Genomic DNA, 18,259 nt, shown 5'->3' on the forward strand with positions numbered 1-18,259 from the left:
GTTCCTCCCACACAGTCTAAAGTCTAACCCCTGCAGGTCAGTTAAAGTCTCTAAACTGACCCCAGAAAGGAACCAGCAGGGCTTCAAACTACAGGGTTTCCAATGAACACAAGAAGTAGTGAATACAAGAATACTGAAGCTGTGGTTTAAGCATGAGTGAAAGGTCAAGTTCCAAAACCTTATTATACGCACTATCCTACAGACATAACCTGATAACTCTTCATAGAAAATTGTGTTTTTATGAACACGGGGGGGAATTTATTCCAAACGGACAAACACAGGTTATTTCTCTGTCATTTAAACACACCAAAATAATAAGAGCTATGTAAACTAGTCCCACACAGCACCATTTACATCTTCATAAGCAAGCATTATGGTACAATCACATTAGGCTCACATAACATGAGGGTTTGTAATAACACCACTATATTGCCAGCAACTCTGTGTGTGCTTCAGTATTGATGTCTATGGTGTGTAGTGAATACACACACACACACACACACACACACACACACACACACACATACATAAACATAGGCTGAGTAGTAACATGTCCCAACAGGAATAGAGAGCTGCACTGCAGGAATATAACTCTCAGTGATTGTTTGGCGACGTGTGTGTGTGTGTGTGTGTGTGTGTGTGTGTGTGTGTGTGTGTGTGTACGAGTGTGTGTTTATACAAAGTGAGGGTGTGTAAGGATACTAAAGCTGCCCTTCCCAGGAGATGACAGAGAGAGGCAGTACTGTCGTGTCTGCGTACCAAGGGGTATGAATACAGCCCAACACACACACACGCACACATTGCATTTGAAGAAACATATATGTTTTCTTTTTTTTTAGCTGCACTGTATTACTTATTTTGCACAAATGTGGCTCACAGTTTTTCACACAACACATAAAAACACACGGAGGGTTTGCTCACACCAAACAGACATTATACACATTCCATACTGTCCCTCTTAAAATGAGAAGAGAGCCGATGTTAAACCGTTGAACTGCTACACATAACCATAACCTTAACCTATAACCACTCTAATCTTGACCAGATATTTATTTAACTTTTTCTTCTTTAAATCTTTTTTTATAACAAGCTTTGCTCCTCCTCGCATGCTTGTAATTGTAGACTCCAACTGTATACAGGGAATATCGTAACTGTTTCAATAAAGTTGTTAAAAAAGATGTTACAGTTAAGATAGCGGTGAATATAACAGAAATGCTGATTTATTCATGTCGTATCACGCACGAGACATTAACATATCGGGTGTCAAATTCATCTGCAGATGCTCCGGTTCAAAACCAGATCACACTTTTCTGTGGATGTCAGCTTTTTGAGGTACGACAATGGCCAAAATGTAGCCTGCAGCACACGCAGTAACACTTGTTTTTAGTTTAGCTGAACGCCTGTCGCAGCATGGTGGTGCTGTGGTTAGCACTGTTAGCACTGTTGCCTCACAGCAAGAAGGTCCAGGGTTCAAATCCCGGTTTGAACCCGGGGTCTTTCTGTGTGGAGTTTGCGTGTTCTCCCCATGCTAGCTTGGGTTCTCTCCGGGTACTCCGACTTCCTCCCACAATCCAAAGACATGCACGTTAGGTTAACTGGTAACTCTAAATTGTCCGTAGGTGTGAGTGTGAGAGTGAATGGTTGTCTGTCTGTCTGTCTGTATGTGGCCCTGCGATTGGCTGACGACCAGTCCAGGGTGTACCCCGCCTCTCGCCCAATGTGAGCTGGGATAGGCTCCAGCTCCCCCGTGACCCTGACGGGTAAGCGGTATAGAAAATGAGATGAGATGAGATGATCTGTGATTTCAAACTGAAGCAGTTGTTGGTGACTTACACCCCCTACCGCCAGGCTAAGAGGAGTCAGTCAGTACTTGATGATGTTATGAAACAGTCAGTGCAACAGGTTTTTCAAAACTTGCCAATCACACTGAGGTCGTTCTGTGTACATATTTTCTGTTATTATTAGGCTGACTTAGATTTCAGTTCTGGCTGATTTGGTGACACCTGTGGTTGTCGGCGGCAACAGCATGTGCAGTTAAACATTAGAAGTCCCAGATGTTTGTGTAGAAAGACAGATTAATCAACCACTAGGGGCAGCAAACATCCAAGTGGCCCCCGCTCTGGTAATAACGACGATGACAGACTTTTACGGAAATTCATTCCCCTTTTTCGTGGACATTAAATGGGTATTGCTGAAAAAAATGTAAATCATCAACAGCATGAAAAAGGGTATTATATCTCTTAGATGACTAGGTCTGGGCCGTCAAAAGACTCCTCAGCTGTGGAACTCCTTGCTAGGGGATCTTGGGGAGGCGAAAAGAGCGTCCGCTTTTAAACAGACTCAGTTATATTTTATCTTACTTTACCTTACATGTGCATTTAGCCTGTTAAATTTGAAACGTCTCTCTGTTTCAGCCCTCTGACCAGACCACAATGACGTTTTTCTCCCACCAGAATGTGTAAACCTTGCTATTCAGGACTGGAGTTCCAACGTGTTTGGGATGAAACAAGCTTTTCCAAAACGATGAGATAAGCCCGCCCACGTAAGGGTCGGAGGGCTGTGTGTCATTAAAGTTGAGGAGATAACCTTTAGTTGCCTCTAACTCCCCTATGAATGTTAAATGTTAAATGTTAAATGTCGATATAGCCGAATAGCAGAGCTGCTGTCATCAACCTGCATTTATAACTGCAGCACAACAGCATCATGGGAATGACTGCTAGTTAATGTGTAATATATCATGTCTGCAAAGATATAACAAACAAAAACAATGAATAACTTTCTGTCTTTCTGTAATCACAGAAAAGTGGATGCAGCACAACTGTGATCATTAAGCTGTATCTATTGTGAATTTGTTCTTACAAAGTCATAACCATGAAATAATTGGATGCTATCTGCTGGCTGTCAGTCTCACTCCTCACCAGATGTTGGCTGTGATGCAGTTTTTTGCTGTTTTGCCAAACGAAGAGGGTGTAGAAGAAGAGATCCAGCCGACAGAAGTCTATGGACACAATCACTGTCACGCGAAATACAGTTTTACAATGAGAAGTCTATCCGTGAGTATGTCCGAAATACAGTTTACAAATGTAGACCAGTATCTAACGCAGCTACTCCGACTTGTGTCATGATATAGAAGTTTACTGCTTATTTGGGAGACTCATCACAGAGTGGTCCAGACCTGTGCCTCGACATTAAGTCATGATCCAGACGTGGTTAAAAGAAGTCAGACTAATATCATCATAAAATCCATTTTGCAAAAATCAGAAATCTACTGCAGATTGCATGACAGGGACATTCTTTTCTTCCTTGGACAGTTCTGTGATATTTTTCCTGCGATGTGGAAGTTGTATTTCTGTAACGAGTAAGAGGGGGGGTGGGGGGGCACAGTATTGACTAACACTGTATGTGCCCTTCCTGGTGACTTTAGGGCGTAAGGAAGGTTAAATGAGGAGGATGAGGAGAGGAAATGATAAGGAAGGCAGAGGAAGGGGAGGTGACAGGAAATGGGGAGAAGAGGAGAGGGAGAGTGGGAGAGGTGTAGAGGCAGGGGGAGCCCCATCACATGGGACCGACTATTGATTGAATTCTGACATTGATTAAGCATCCCCTGATTCACAATGCCATGGGTTTGTGCATGAGTGTGTGCAGTGTGTTTTATTGATGAGTGTGTGTGTACATGCAGGAGGGTTAACTGTTAACTGTAAGTGATAGCAGTTGTCTGTGAAGTCAAAGAAGGGATGAAGAAATAAGAGAGTGTTGATTTTCATCATTTTGTCTACTTGCATTCACGTGCATATACGGTGATGTGTGCTCTTTCAAAGTGTGTGTGTGTGTGTGTGTGTGTGAGCCTATAGATCTCCACCCCTAGGAGGCCTGACTTGCAATACCACTTCATCCATCCTTGTGGGATAAAAAAAGGGGTCTCTCTCTCTCTCTTTCTCGCTCTCTTTCTTTTTTCAGCACCCCCCCCCTCGCTCTTTCTCTTCTTCGGTCTCCTTTGTGTGCTCTCGTTTCTTTTTTATTCATCATTAATCCTCCAGTCTGGGTCGGGGATGTCACAGCCTCGCCCTCCCTCCACTGCCCTCTGTCTATCGCTCTCTCTTTCCGTTATTGTGTGTGTGTGTGTGTGTGTGTGTGTGTGTGTGTGTGTGATCCTGTGCCCCTGTCACTCTGCCTATCCATTCAGAGCTTGGCACCCCCTTTGCCAGGGATAATTACCACCCACCCCTCCTCTCCCCCACCCCCCCCTCTTTTCCCTCCTCCTTCTCTCGCTTCTCCTCTCCCATTCCGTTTCTCAATCTCTTCTTTAGAAAAGCAAAACAACAATTTTTGCATTTGAATCATATTGTGGTGTTACATAATCATTAATATCACAAAAAGTATGTTACAGCTCTGAAACTGTGATAACAAAGCTGTGCAGATGATTTAAAAGCCGGCGAGGGGCAAGCAAGCTCGAAACCCTAGTAATTATGTGTGCGTGTGTGTGTGTGTGTGCAGACTGAGCGGGTCTTGGGTCATGGACGGGATAAAACAGGTCAGGTATTGCACAAGACCTCAGCCTGTGAGCCAGACGTAGAAACACAAACAGGGCTGACTAGTATTCAGAACCTGAAGGATACAGTCACAGATATAGTCTTACACACACACACACACACACACACACACACACACACACACGCCCAGATCCTTGCATTCTACAGAGTTTTTGATATTTTTTTTTTTGTATCACTATGTTTGTACAGTATAACTATTGCAAAACCCATCACTGATGCCCAAACTGAGGTCCTGGCACACTCCAGAGTTCCTCAAGCTTTATTTAGGAATTCCTCCAAAAAAAAAAAAAAAAAAAGGGTTTAATTTTGTGCTTTTCCTTAAATGTGACTCAAGTGAGAAAATGAATGTGAATTTTGCTCATAAGATGCCAGAATGTAAGTGTGAGCGGTAATGTAATTCTGTACAAAGTCAAATCTAATAACTTGAATGCTGTTTCCTTGGCCAAATCTTAATAAAAACCTTTTATGTAATGCAGATTTAGTACTTCAGTTTCCCACATCCCTCTTATTGTTGCTAATACTATTATGTATGCTAATACTATAATAACATGTCTCATTTCATACGTCACATAAAATGCTCCATAAAAATACCCAATCCTCAGTTACATTCGGAACTTTAACCACAGCGAATCTAAACGTAAGTTTTAATGCTCCTAGCTCCTTAGCACGCCCAGTCTACTTATACTGTCACTACACGCACGCATGAATAGTGTATATAGTGTCATGTATTGTAGTTTATCTAACAAAGAGCAGGCAGTGGTGACCCCTCTCCACTGGCCTCCTGTGCTGTTAATGATGAAATCTAAAATTTCAGTTATCACCTATCAGGTATCAAGTCTCTGACTGCATCTGTCGATTATTATTATGGAGCTCAAAGAAGCTCAATGCCTGCGCTGTCTTTGCCTCTAAACTTTTAAAGAGTTTAATCTCACATCATGCATCATCCCATAACAATCATTTCTTAAGAATCAGTCATTTGAATCGGCGTTGTGACTGCCGCTATCTTGCCTGTTAGATATTTTGTGCACAACTGTTTTCAATTGTCCGTCAGGTGCTTTGTAACTTTCATAGTATCGACAGTTTGACTGTATTTAACTGTATTTATTTTACGTTTAAGTATAGTATACCATTTTTTTTCTAAGGACGTTTATCAGTGCGTCTTTTCATCCATTTTCTTCTGTGACACTCGGGTTCCCCTGCATGAGATCGATAAGGTTGATCTTGTCTGGTGTGGACATAAGCCCAGGAAAGACTGAGACAGAATTAGAAATTAGCCCACTGAATGGAGAGAATAACAAAAGCTGCCTGATGAAGTATGCACCTGTCTCAGTCACACTCAGCAGACACACACACACACACACACACACATGCTCGCGTATCCTCGTGTACTGTACCGCACTGTGCTCTGCTGCACTGTCCCCCTCTCCAGCACACTCAACTCCTAATTGCTCTTGAATGGTGACCCCCATCAACAAAAGGCAGTTCAGAGGCGCATAAACAAAAGCATGTCCTGTCGTTTATTAATGCGCCTTCATTCTTCTCCTTTCATTTGTGCGTGGGCTCTGGTCAGTCGGGGATGGTGGTGGTGGTGGTGGGGGGGGGGGGGGGCAGCTTTCACTCTCTCTCTTTCCCTCTCTCTCTCTCTCTCTCTCTCTCTCTCTCAGATGCCTGGTGTGTTGCGTGTATTGATCGCAGAGGCTCAGTAGCAGAAAATAATGGGGTGGTGAAAGCTTAACAGAGAGAGGGAGATGGAGAGAAAAAGAGAAAAAGAGATCTAGAAACGTGTGTACACAAACACACACACACACACACACACACATCACTCCCATACACAATCCTATTTCCCTGCCTCCTCCCTGGCCTGTGCCCCCATATGAATATTGGTTCTCCCCACACTCCTCCATGTCACCGTTATGTGTGTGTGTGTGTGTCCAGGCTGCCTCATTTGCATATGTGTGTGGGTGTGTGTGTGTGTGTCTGTTATCTATGTGAATAAATCCTTCCAAGCCCCGTGCGCCTCAGGGTGATGTGATGCGACCAGTGCCCGAGCAACCATACCCTAGCTAATTTACAACCATCCTAGTGTGTCCCCCCACTCCCACACACACACACACATGCAAACACACACACAGACATACACACGGCTTGATGACACCGCGGTGAAACATGTCGTCTAGACGACATTGAACCCTGAGTCCGCCCAGGGTAATTGTTTTATGCAAATGGTGAGAGCTAGGGCTGACATGATTGGGCCAGACTTGGTGTTGATTGAAGTGTGTGTGTGTGTGTGTGTGTGTGTGTGTTGTGTGTGGCCATGATTGTGGTGTAATGCTGGTAGCCATTAGTATTATTGTTATTGTTGGAAATGTTCTATTATTCAGAAGGGCAGGGTGGGGCAATATACATAACATGCAGAAATATTCAGGCAAATTACATGCAACTGAACACACACACACACACACACACACAGTCATATCTATATACAGAGACATATCTGTGTAATATACAACTTGTCATTGAACTGGATCATGAATCCATGATCGGGCTGCACGTCACACCGTTAAAGCAAATATGAATCATTGCAAAACTGCGCTTCACCGTGCAAAAATATTGACACACAATGCAAAGCAACTTAATGAATGTGTTAGAGTTAAGAGCATAAACATACAAACACACATGCACAGACACACACACACATATATATATATACCCAAGGCCATGTGTTATCAGGGCAGCCATCAGAGGGCTGTGTGTCTCTGCGTGCGAGTGTGTGTTGTGGTCCAAGTCGTAAATTTAATTTCATGCTGGATTTGCAGAGCTCATCTGAATTGCATGTGAGCACAGCCTGATGGGCCTCAGTCTCAACGCCGGAGAGGCACACACTAAGACACAGATGCTGCCGTCGACGGAGTGTGTGAGCATACGCGCACGTAAATACACACACACACACACACACACACACACACACACCCAGCGGCTGCATCTCAAGGTCAAGGCCTGCACATGACCTCCAGACTTCCATGGCTTTCTGTTGATGTGAACAGTAAAATGTATTGGAAGAAGAACTTTGGAGCGTTAATGGCACAAATTTGGCACACATTTGGACATTTCAGGCATGTTTTTGTCTTGTTACCCTCGTAACCTATTTATGCCAGATTAATAAGTCAAATATTGTGTACACTACTCTTCTAAGCAATCCTTATTTTATAGTGTTTTGGCAAGCTGAAGCTAACCAGGCTAATGGCTAATGGAATGAATTGTCCTTGCAGTGGGTTATAGCGGTATATTTGGTTTAGTAATCCCCAGAAGACAACAATTAATGCACAAAGATCAGCAATATACTATTAATAATGGCCTGATACAAACGAGGTATATGGCCACACTGTAAAAGAACCTACAGAAAAATCCTTTCTGTCCACAAATGATCAAGTTTGACCAGTAGTCCACAGTACGATGACGGAAAATTAACAATATGTAAAGCAGGATTTAGGCTTCAAAAACATGCCGAGGAAACTCTGGTGACCTCATGGGGTCAGCATGTTGATTTGCTGTTGACTTGTTCTGCCTTGATGAGACATTAGACTAAAATATAGCTCGACACCCCATTCCCCTGCACAATTTCTCATTGTATGATCTATTTATCTATTTATTTATATCTTCTTGAAGTATTTTTAACTGATAGTGGAAAGTATTTCCACCCTTTGAATATCAATTGGTAAACCATCCATAAAACCTGATTTAATTGTAATACAATAGACAAATGATCATGATTTGATCATGTTGTTTAAATCGAATAGCTGTTGTTGACTTATCATAATACCACAACTACATTTAAGTTCATCATGTGAAAAACCTAAAAATAAACCTTGTGACAGTTACACATGTGCAGCTTTGCCTGATAGCTAAATCATGCTAATCTGGTTAGCTGTTGAACAAATAGCTCATATGCAAATGAGGAATAAAGTTATAGAATTCACACATATATCTTCCTTCAAATGCATAAATGGTTGCTTTTATGTTCAGTTAAACAAACGAGATATTTTATCTGATGGTACTATTTCTTTACTGGGACAGAGGCTGTAGGGGTGTTCCTCTAAGAACACAGCCAGGCTTCTGGCTTTTTACAAAATGTTGGACTTTTCCTTCAAACTCAACTTAAGTGGTTTGTTTAAATAAGTCATAAAAGTATTGTAGGCTCTCTTGTCCTGGTGGATGAATATCTTCTGTGTTTCCCTTACTTTTCTTGTCTGTTCCAAAAGTACCAAACTACCTGAGGCACTGAGGTACAAATCCAGGTTTTTGTAATTCTTCTCTTAGATGTGTACAAACAGTGTAAAACTCCATACTCTGTTTAGTCACTCAACTATTATCTTAATAAGCACAATGATTCTGTGTATAAAAGTGTCCATTAAACTCTCACCCGTCTCCACTTGTAATCAGCTCAGTCACCAAACCCGTCATGAACCATCATCCAACGTCTATTTTGATAACACACCGCCTGCATTTCATCTCCTCTCAATAATTTGCTCCCTCCCTCCTTCCGCTCTGTCCATCGGCCAGCTTTGCCGAGGTCTGAAGTGGAGCGAGGGAGCAAGAGACCCTACAGGTACATGCAGGCTAAAGTTAGAAGAGAGAGGGAGAGAACTCTGCAATTACCTTGTCAGAAGGATTGGAGCAATTAAATGTACAGTTCAGCCAGGTTCATGGTTTCAGATGTCCGTCAGATGCACACAGAGAGCCTCATCAAACGTGAGTCATATTTAGTCACCGCTGAGGGGATCAATTCCATATCTTGAGTTTTATGCTGCAGCACATACATCTGTGACACCATCCTTCTTACCTGTTTCAAATAAATCATTGTAAAAGGATGGTTTAACAGTTTACTTCTCTCAGTTACATCTTTACTCTCTTTGTGTAAAAACCTGCTGAGGTCAGTGGCAATTCAGTCTGTACCATCTGAAGGACAAATGAAGAGTTGAGTTTTTAAAAAGCCATTATTTTTCCCTTTAAAAAGGAAAAATAGTATTCAGAACACATTGAATGTACTGAAAAGCCAGAATCCAGTGTGGGAAAGTGTTTGCATTTTGTAAAGTGTCACTACCTGCTGTCCTCTCTATAATAACTTTTAATTGTGTGCCATCAATCATCATGCAAATGCAGTGACACCTTCATTTTAAAACTGATGACTACTTTTAGAATCTTTCATACATATTGCTACAGAAACAAACCAGAAGAGCATTTGAAACCCGAGGTATCCACCTTAAAGACGTCCTTTTTCTCTTAATTCTTATTGGAGGATTTTCTCTCAGAGCAAGAAGAAAAAAGGAAACATTCACTTTGTGGTCTTTTTGGCCATTTCAACTAAATGCTTTTCCAGTTCCTCCTGTCATTGACTCAGCAGACAGTCTCAGAGTCCCGGGACAATTTGAAAGAGGACGTTTTTGCAGCAGTGAGATACAACTGTTACAACCGAGGGCAAGACGCCGAAATACGGCATGAATGTTTTTCCCACCCACCGAAGCTACTTAGGCTCCTCTTTTTTATTTGATGAATGAGATTAATCTTTGTGACCTGTTTCATGCATCATTATGATCAGCTTGTAAAATATGCATTGATGAGATTTTAGTTCTTATCAAGTGAGGTAATAAAGGTAGCGGGGGGGCCTTAAACGTCCAGAAACGTGCATGTGTGCGCAGTGTCACAGACAACCGAGCGGTGCAAACTTAAATGAACTTCTGTAATATTGTAAATAATTCTCTTTGAAGCTGTAAAACAAGCTCTTTCTTAGTTTGCTGTATAGATGATTTGATCCTGTAATGTTGTGCGAGGCTACAGGACTTTAGAACTATAGCAACATTCAACATTCCAGCATTCAAGCTGTACAGTTTATTCAAAAGCCAGAGTCAGTTGAGCAAAAGGTTTCTGTTCAGTTCAATTTGTAAGAAATGTTACAAAACAGTGGAACAAACCCATGACTGGGCTTTAGGGCTTTCAGTCATTCTCTAGCATGTTTTTTCTGGTATAGACATTAAACTACACTGGACAGAGTCAGGGGCTCCTTGTCTCCACCTTCACCATTCTGGTAGGAGCAGAGGGAGCAGTCCACAGACAGAGGCATGTGGAGCTTTAATGTTCTGCCAGACAGCAGATTTGCTCAATTCCAGCTCATTTGCATTGACCTGCTGGCCAGAGGTGTCATCATTGTAACTTTATTGTAACAGTGTGGCGCACCGGGCTGATCCGGCGCTGCATGTCTGCACGCTGCAGAAGGTGAAGAGCCCTGAACATAAACACATTGTTCACTGAATGTTGCTGCAAACACATATGAGAGATGTGGCCGTGAAACGCAACTAAGCAAGCCTCTACAAACATCTGAGAAGAAAAGAACTTTCACAAACATCCTCCACACTGTGACTATGGCTGCTCTCCCAGGGCGCTTTACCTTCCAAAAACTGCTCCAGTAACGAAGACAAAAGCCAGACACACACACCTACACACGAAAAACACACACACACTCTCTTTTTCCCCCTCGCCTCGCCTGGCCAGTCTCAACATCCCAGCGCTCTTTGAGGCGACGTCCCAACAATTCCACCGGGTCCCTCATTAAGGCCCAGGCGCCAACTCTCAAGGGGAGGTGGGGGGGGGCTGCTGGGTAAACTTTGGAGAGGTCACCTCCTCGTTTCCATTTTCCGCCTCCTCTCATCCCCTGTTCCGGCCCATCCTCAGGTCCTGTCAGCGGAGAGTGTAAACAAGCAGAAAGGTTAGCGGTGTTTTCACCCAACGGTGTCTTCTCTCATTAGGGACAAGGGACGGTGAGCCAGCAGCACCAACAATGCCACACAGAGACAACTTGTGGTGTTAGTGTTGTCACGATGAGGAGGGTGAAGCACCAGCTGGAGAAGTGACCAGTCAACTTCAGAAGCACTCAACTGATGTTTAAGTTATGATGTTGGGGAAAAAAAGTACTTTTGTGCATTTTCTACAAATGATGTGCACACAATCATTATGATATATACAGAACCAGTCAAAAGTTTGGACCCTCCCTCTCATTCACTGTTTTTTCTTTATTTTTTAAAATTATTTTCTACAATGTAGATTCAGATTGAAGACATCGAAACACTGAAGGAACACATATAGAATAATGTAGTAAACAAAACAAATAAAATTCTCTGCACAGCTTTGCACACTCTCGATCAGTTGTAATGAAACACCACTGAATGAGAAGGTGTGTCCAAACTCTTGACTGGTAAACCAACTTAAATAAGCTCACCATCAACCAACTATACTGTGGTAATATATTATATTGGCTGTTAATGCAGTTCAGGTGCAGGTTAATAAATCAAGCTGATCTCAAGAGTCTCCTGAATAATTTGAAAAGTACATCCAAAACTCTAAAGCTGTGCAGGAAAAATGTACATGAATACAATTATACATGAAATGTAGTTAAGGAGCTAAAACAAGCCCTGTTACAGTTTTTTTTAAATGTTGTTTCTATGCTGTTATTTCATTTCCAACCAGTATGAGGGATCCTTTCTCTTTTTTAAATGTCTGAGTCACAGCACGCAGTGTATTTACAGGGCAGAAACGCTGGAAAACTTAATTACTTGACTGCAAAATGCATGCAGAACACACACAGTGCATGTGGAAGGAACAGGGGTGGGATCTTACAGTGGTTATCACTGCATTGTCTGTGTGCATAACCTCTGCATACCAATAAACTAAAAGATCCTATTAAAACTTCCCCCATGGCAGTATTAAAACCTCCTGCTATAGTCGTCCTTCCTTTACTTTATAGCATCTCCGTCACTGTTCATCCTACTCCACCAGAAACACACACACACACACACACACACACACGGAGCCACCGTCCAGCTCCACTGGTGACTGTCTCCCTGCCTGCCTGTCTCTGTGTTTGCTGACTGGCTGTGGAAGAAGCCATTTAACATGCTGAATGTCAAGGTCAGTGTGTGCTGTCCTTGTCATCACTCTCCACAGCAGAAGGTCAGAGAAAAGCTCCTCAAATGGCCAGGACTAGACAAAGAGGAGCGTTTGTTGGGGAAAGAAAGAAAGAAAGAAAGAAAGAAAGAAGCCTTATTTTCATCAATTACAGTTACAGTTAACTGATATTCTATCTCCCTTGACTCCATGCTGCTATTGGGCCAGTAATATTATTTCAATCTTTTGTTGTGTGTGTGGTCCTTTAATTTCTATTGGTCAGTGTTCCACTGAAGGGAGGCTTAGGTTCAATATGGAATTAGGATTTCTTTTTTTTTTTTGGTTAATTAGATTCTTGGAAGGGTCACAGTAATACTATGAATGCAAATATGATAAGTGTGTTTTTCTGTTCTCCAGAGAGCCTTTTCTTTGCCCGGTCACACCGGATACAAACTGATTTATTTGAGATGTTGAGCTTTTGGCTAAGAGTCAGACAAACTCCTGTCCATCCCCTGTCCGTCCCCTTCACACTGCCCTCTGTCTGAGCTGTATATTGTATGCTTGCTGTCATATATGGAGTAATGACCGCTGAAGGAGACGACTGTCGGCCATTTCAAACGTCACCATTCCCCCTGTGATCCATAACACACAGCGTTTTTAATGCAGCGAGTAATTACAATATGCCCCAACCTGCTCTCTCCTACTTCCTTCCTAGGAGATATACTCCTGCACAAAGACGGAGTGCTTGTGCACACACTCACGTGCACAGGCTGCACAGCAGAAAATAAACACTTTCATTTAGCAGGAAGTCCTAATTGCCTGCACAATCCAACATTCAATTCACTTTTGTATAACGGAAAATAGGCTACTGTATGTGCCTTACACCAACACATGGCAACTTTAATATCACTGATTGCAGTGTGGCTGTGGTAGAGTGGGTCGTCCCTCAATCGGAAGGTTGGTGGTTCGATCCCCGGCTCCTTTGAGTCAGCTTGAACCCCAACTTGCTGTGTGAAAGTGTGTGAAAGAACAGTCTCCTCCGACTTAGTTTCCTCCTGAGTGAATGATGCGTGGATGAGGATGTGATGGAAAAGTGCTTTGAGTAGTGGAAATGACTAGAAAGGTGCTGTGCATTTACCTTTTACCATATCAGGAACCAATAGGTAGGCCTAACAAAGGTGCTAAAATGGCTCAGTCTAATGAACAGCTCCACTAACATAACCATGCTCACCGTGCTTTGCTCATTACGTTAAGCTACAGTCACTGAAACGCAATGCTTCCTGAAGATATGTCACAAACCACTAAGGCTTTAAGGTGAAACATCTTTCCAGAAAGTCTTTAGAGTTGACTTAGCAGCTTGACAACGGTTAAAACCAACCCGCCCCCACACACACACACACACACAGTAGAAATACTGATTATATCCCTGAATTTATCAAGACAACACGTAAACATGAGGGAAGCATTTACAGCAAACAGCATCAATACTAAATTAAAACAGCAGCAGATCAGAGAACTGATTAATATATGATCACATATACAGAACAGGAAGAGGAGGCACTAATGTGAGTCCATTTCAAATATAGACCTTCATTACCGTGCAGCTTTTTTCATGTATAGGTACCAGCGACGTGCTGCCATCCATCCTCCCCAGTCCTTCTATCATTGTTTCCCTGTCCTCGTGCCTACTTTCCACAGCTTGGGTAAACACTGCCAACTCTTTCATTAGCCCTCTCACCACAGTCTCTATTTCACTCCGCGTGTCTTTCATCCGCTCTCGCTCTGTCTCTACACGCCTCTGTTTAAACAGATGAATGTGATTAGAGCCAGTTTTAAATGACATTGGAAGTTTGTGTGTTTAATGACTCAAATAAAAGGCACGGTTATTATGTTTAAAGATAGGCCTTAACGTGACGGCTGTGAGAGCCTCTCTGTGTACTACGTGTGTGTGACACTCCTCCACCTCCATTGAGTTTATTTTATCGTGCAGATTGTCAGATGATTGACTGTAATGCCTGGCTTACGGAGTGCTATTCTGTACATCAACACCAGCATGCCTTGCAGCCACAAAAAAAGAACTGGGCTCACAATTCTTCCATTTTTTTTTTCTGGATCTAACTTGTCAAATGTGAGACTGTCCTTCCAACTTGTGCGTATTATACTACTCATGATGTAAAACCAGTAATAGTTTGGTTTGCTTCATTTACAGGCAATAACACTGACTTTTATGTGGACCTGTCTTGTCCTACTGAGCTATATGATCAATGCCACAATGTCCTCCTTAGACGTTACCTGTTAGAGGCCGCTGTGCTGTGGGACACTTTTATTTATTCATCTATATATACAAATGTGTTTTTCTAATTCTGTGTCCAACTTCGGCTGGTGCTCGACTAAACGTCCTTTTATTTGACTGACGTTATTTTTAGTTCATTCAGAAAATTCCTTCCCATCAAGTTTTATAATCTAATCAGTGACAATGAAGTCTCAACTGTCCACAGACTACAAACCGCCGCACTGAATCATGTGTTTGGATCAGTGAGAGTCACAAGGCTTCCTCCGAGTGCCCAACACTAACCCGACATCGCCCTGGGTCCATGGGCCTTAAACACCCGGTCACTTGTCACAGAACAGACATCGGGACACTGAGGCGATTTATGGAGGCCTTCTGGGGAGATACTCAGAACAGATATGCTGATGTATGATCACTGGTCAACCCCGTGATAATATAAATTTGACTATGGTGAGGAAAGAGAAGACAGTCATCAGAAATCAGTCTCTAAGTTCAAAGGGATCTGCAGCATTTTTCTTTGAGGGTGGAAAGTCTCATTTCATGTATCATGCCCTTATTAGGAATGCAGCATGCTGCTATAGCACATTTGAACAACACCCTGCGTCCTAAAACAGTTACGGATCTCTGTATATATGCTGTACTTTGTTTCATGTCCGAGTCCAGATGACCTGCATTTCTATTTTTCTTCAACTGAAAGGTGATTTTGGAAGCTTTAATTATACTCTCTTACATATTTTTAAGCTATTTTGTTAATGCTACCGTAAACAAGTCAGTCCAGTGTCAAAATGACTGGATTATTACCTCACCACATTTGTGTTGCATCATTTGTCCATTCTTAGAAAATCTTCCGGCTTTCATTTAATTTGAAGAACAGTGTCATTTAGCAACCTTTTCTAATGTGTGCTCCAGCTACAGCCTGTGTCCATAGTGTTATATTTACAAAACATGAAATCAATGTGAAATTGATTTATGTATGACAATGTAAATCTGAAATTTTAACACGGAGAAAGGAAATTCAAACTAATCAAATTATGCGAGCGGTCCAGGGCTGTGCCTTTTTTCTACAACAGGGGGCGTTACTAAAATGTTTAGTGACAAATAACCGCACAAAGCAAACAGCATTATCAATTCACAACCGGCAGCAAATTTGTCGTACCCTGTGTAATCCAGTGTGACCGCAGCCCCGACATGCTTTAGAATGAGTTCACGGATCAGTTTTAACAATTCACATGTTTGAGTTTGTTTAAACTTGATTTTTTGAAAAATTAACAGCTTTGGATTGGTTGATATATGTACTTCAAACATTTAAAGGTGCAGTGTGTGGTATTTAGTAGAATCTCGGAGAGAATTTGTATATTGCAATCAGCTGAACACCCCTCAGCTCACCCCTCCCTTTCTGAGCATGTAGGAGGAGCTATGCCGGCCAGCGAGGATTCACACTCCCTTGTTTTTCCTTGTGCATGATCCTGGATAGATTGTAGTAATGTATAGATATGTGTACATGCAAAGTTTTCAAAGTGTATCGGCACAAGTCTCAGTAACATGAGGACTATTTTATTTCAAATGGAGCAGGGTTTTGTCGTGCTGTTGGTTTTATGATCTTAGCCGGTCACTCTCCTCCTGGCTGGGGGGTCTCCACCATTTGTCTTTCAATTTCTGCAGCCTGTCTTGCTGCTGTCTGTTGCAGCTTGGCCACCACTAGACCGTGCAGAATAATACTTGAAAGATTAATAAGTGTTGTTGGCCCCTTTGTCATGCCACACACATACACACTCACATACATGCAAACACATCCGCCTGTACCGCAGCACACCCTTTGCACTCTCATCTGCATATCCCTTGCTCTGCACTATAAATTCCACCAAGAAACGGGCACTTTTATAAATCTCTTCCTTGTCACTTTCAAATTACATTGATTTATTCACAGAAGAGCAGGCCTGAACAGAGAGGCAAGAGAACAAGGAAGAGCATAGAGGAGGGAAAAAAAAACACTTATGTCTTTATTACCTGGCACAGCAATGTGGGGGGGGGGGGATCTAGAATATAAGTGTGTTGTTGTGTGGTGCAAGTGCATTTGCAGCATTGTATGTTTCCATTGTACTATATTTGCATAAATATACTGTTTATGCCTCAAGTGGGAATCCCCTTAAGCATCAAGCATTCATTGTGTGTGTGTTTGTGTGCACAGTAGATGATGGAATCCAGTTCTGACCACTTGTCTGTGTCAAAAACCCCTAAGCGTGCTGAAGTATTTCCCGTTGAAATAGTTGGTAAATATGTTACCATCGCTGCTGCCTGATGCCAAAGGGCGCCGTGCTTCATATGTGCAGTGGGTGTTTTTTTCCCCTAGCGGCCACAAGGGGCAACAATTGCCAATTGTTGGCTAGCTAATTAGCAAATTACAAGTGTGTCTAAAAGTCGCCGTCATGTACAACAGTATCATCTGTAAATCAGATGTTGAAAAGTGTTGCAACATTTACAGCAGCAGTATTATTCAAAAAAAAATGTAAAAAATAGGCAGCTATAAAACCAGCTAGTCGACTAGTTCCCCTGTCTTAATATTGACAATGTTGTACCATACGTACACACAGTAGATATCGTAGTCTAGCACTAGTTTGCATGTTAATAAAGCACCATGTGGAGTTTTTTCCACAGACTCCAGCAAATCTGCTAATCGCTAAAATGTAATTAAGAGCGAAATCTGTGTGTAAATAAAACAATAGCATCAACTTAGTCTCCTCCTCTGGGCATTGCTGCGACTTCTCCTGCCCTACATGCCTCTCGTCCTCTCCTTTTGTTCCTCTGTCACTTTGTCAGAGATGCTATGCAGGTTGGTTAAATGGACAGACCTTTGAAGTTGTAGTGAGCTGGCGGCTGTGTTCTCCTTTGTCTGCCTCTGTCTCGCTCTCTCTCTCCGTCTCTATCTCTCTCTCACGCTCTCTCACTGTAGGGGAAGACTGTGATTCATGTACTGCTTGTGAAGACCACCATTAATTTCATGTAATACAGCTTTTATCTCCGTCCCTGGGCCCTCTATCGCTTCCATTTTCTCTCTTTCTGACCGCCTTACCTTGTGTTCTTTCTCTCTCTCTCTGTCCTTTCTCACTTCACTCCGTCGCTATCCCCTGGCTCGCCCGGCCGCTTTATCTCTCTGCCTTCTCACCTCTACCCTTTAGCTCTTCGTCGGAGGAGAGCTCATGACATATTTGTCCCCTCTATTTTTCACTGTCTGTCATAGCCATTGCCATTTTCTACTTTTAAAAGTCTTCCATGCTCGTTCACTTTAATGCCACCTTCCATGTATTCAGTGGACCTGGATTTTGTTACATTCATCATCATCCTCGTTACGGTCTAACATCACAATTATCATCACTATCATATCAGCATTAATTAATCAGTATCTTTATCTTAAACCACATTCAAATCTTCACGATCGTCAGTATTGATCGTTTTCATCTACATCACGACAATCAGCTGATCACAT

Source organism: Pempheris klunzingeri, chromosome 12 (assembly GCF_042242105.1).
Source record: "Pempheris klunzingeri isolate RE-2024b chromosome 12, fPemKlu1.hap1, whole genome shotgun sequence".
Taxonomy (NCBI): Eukaryota; Metazoa; Chordata; class Actinopteri; order Acropomatiformes; family Pempheridae; genus Pempheris; species Pempheris klunzingeri.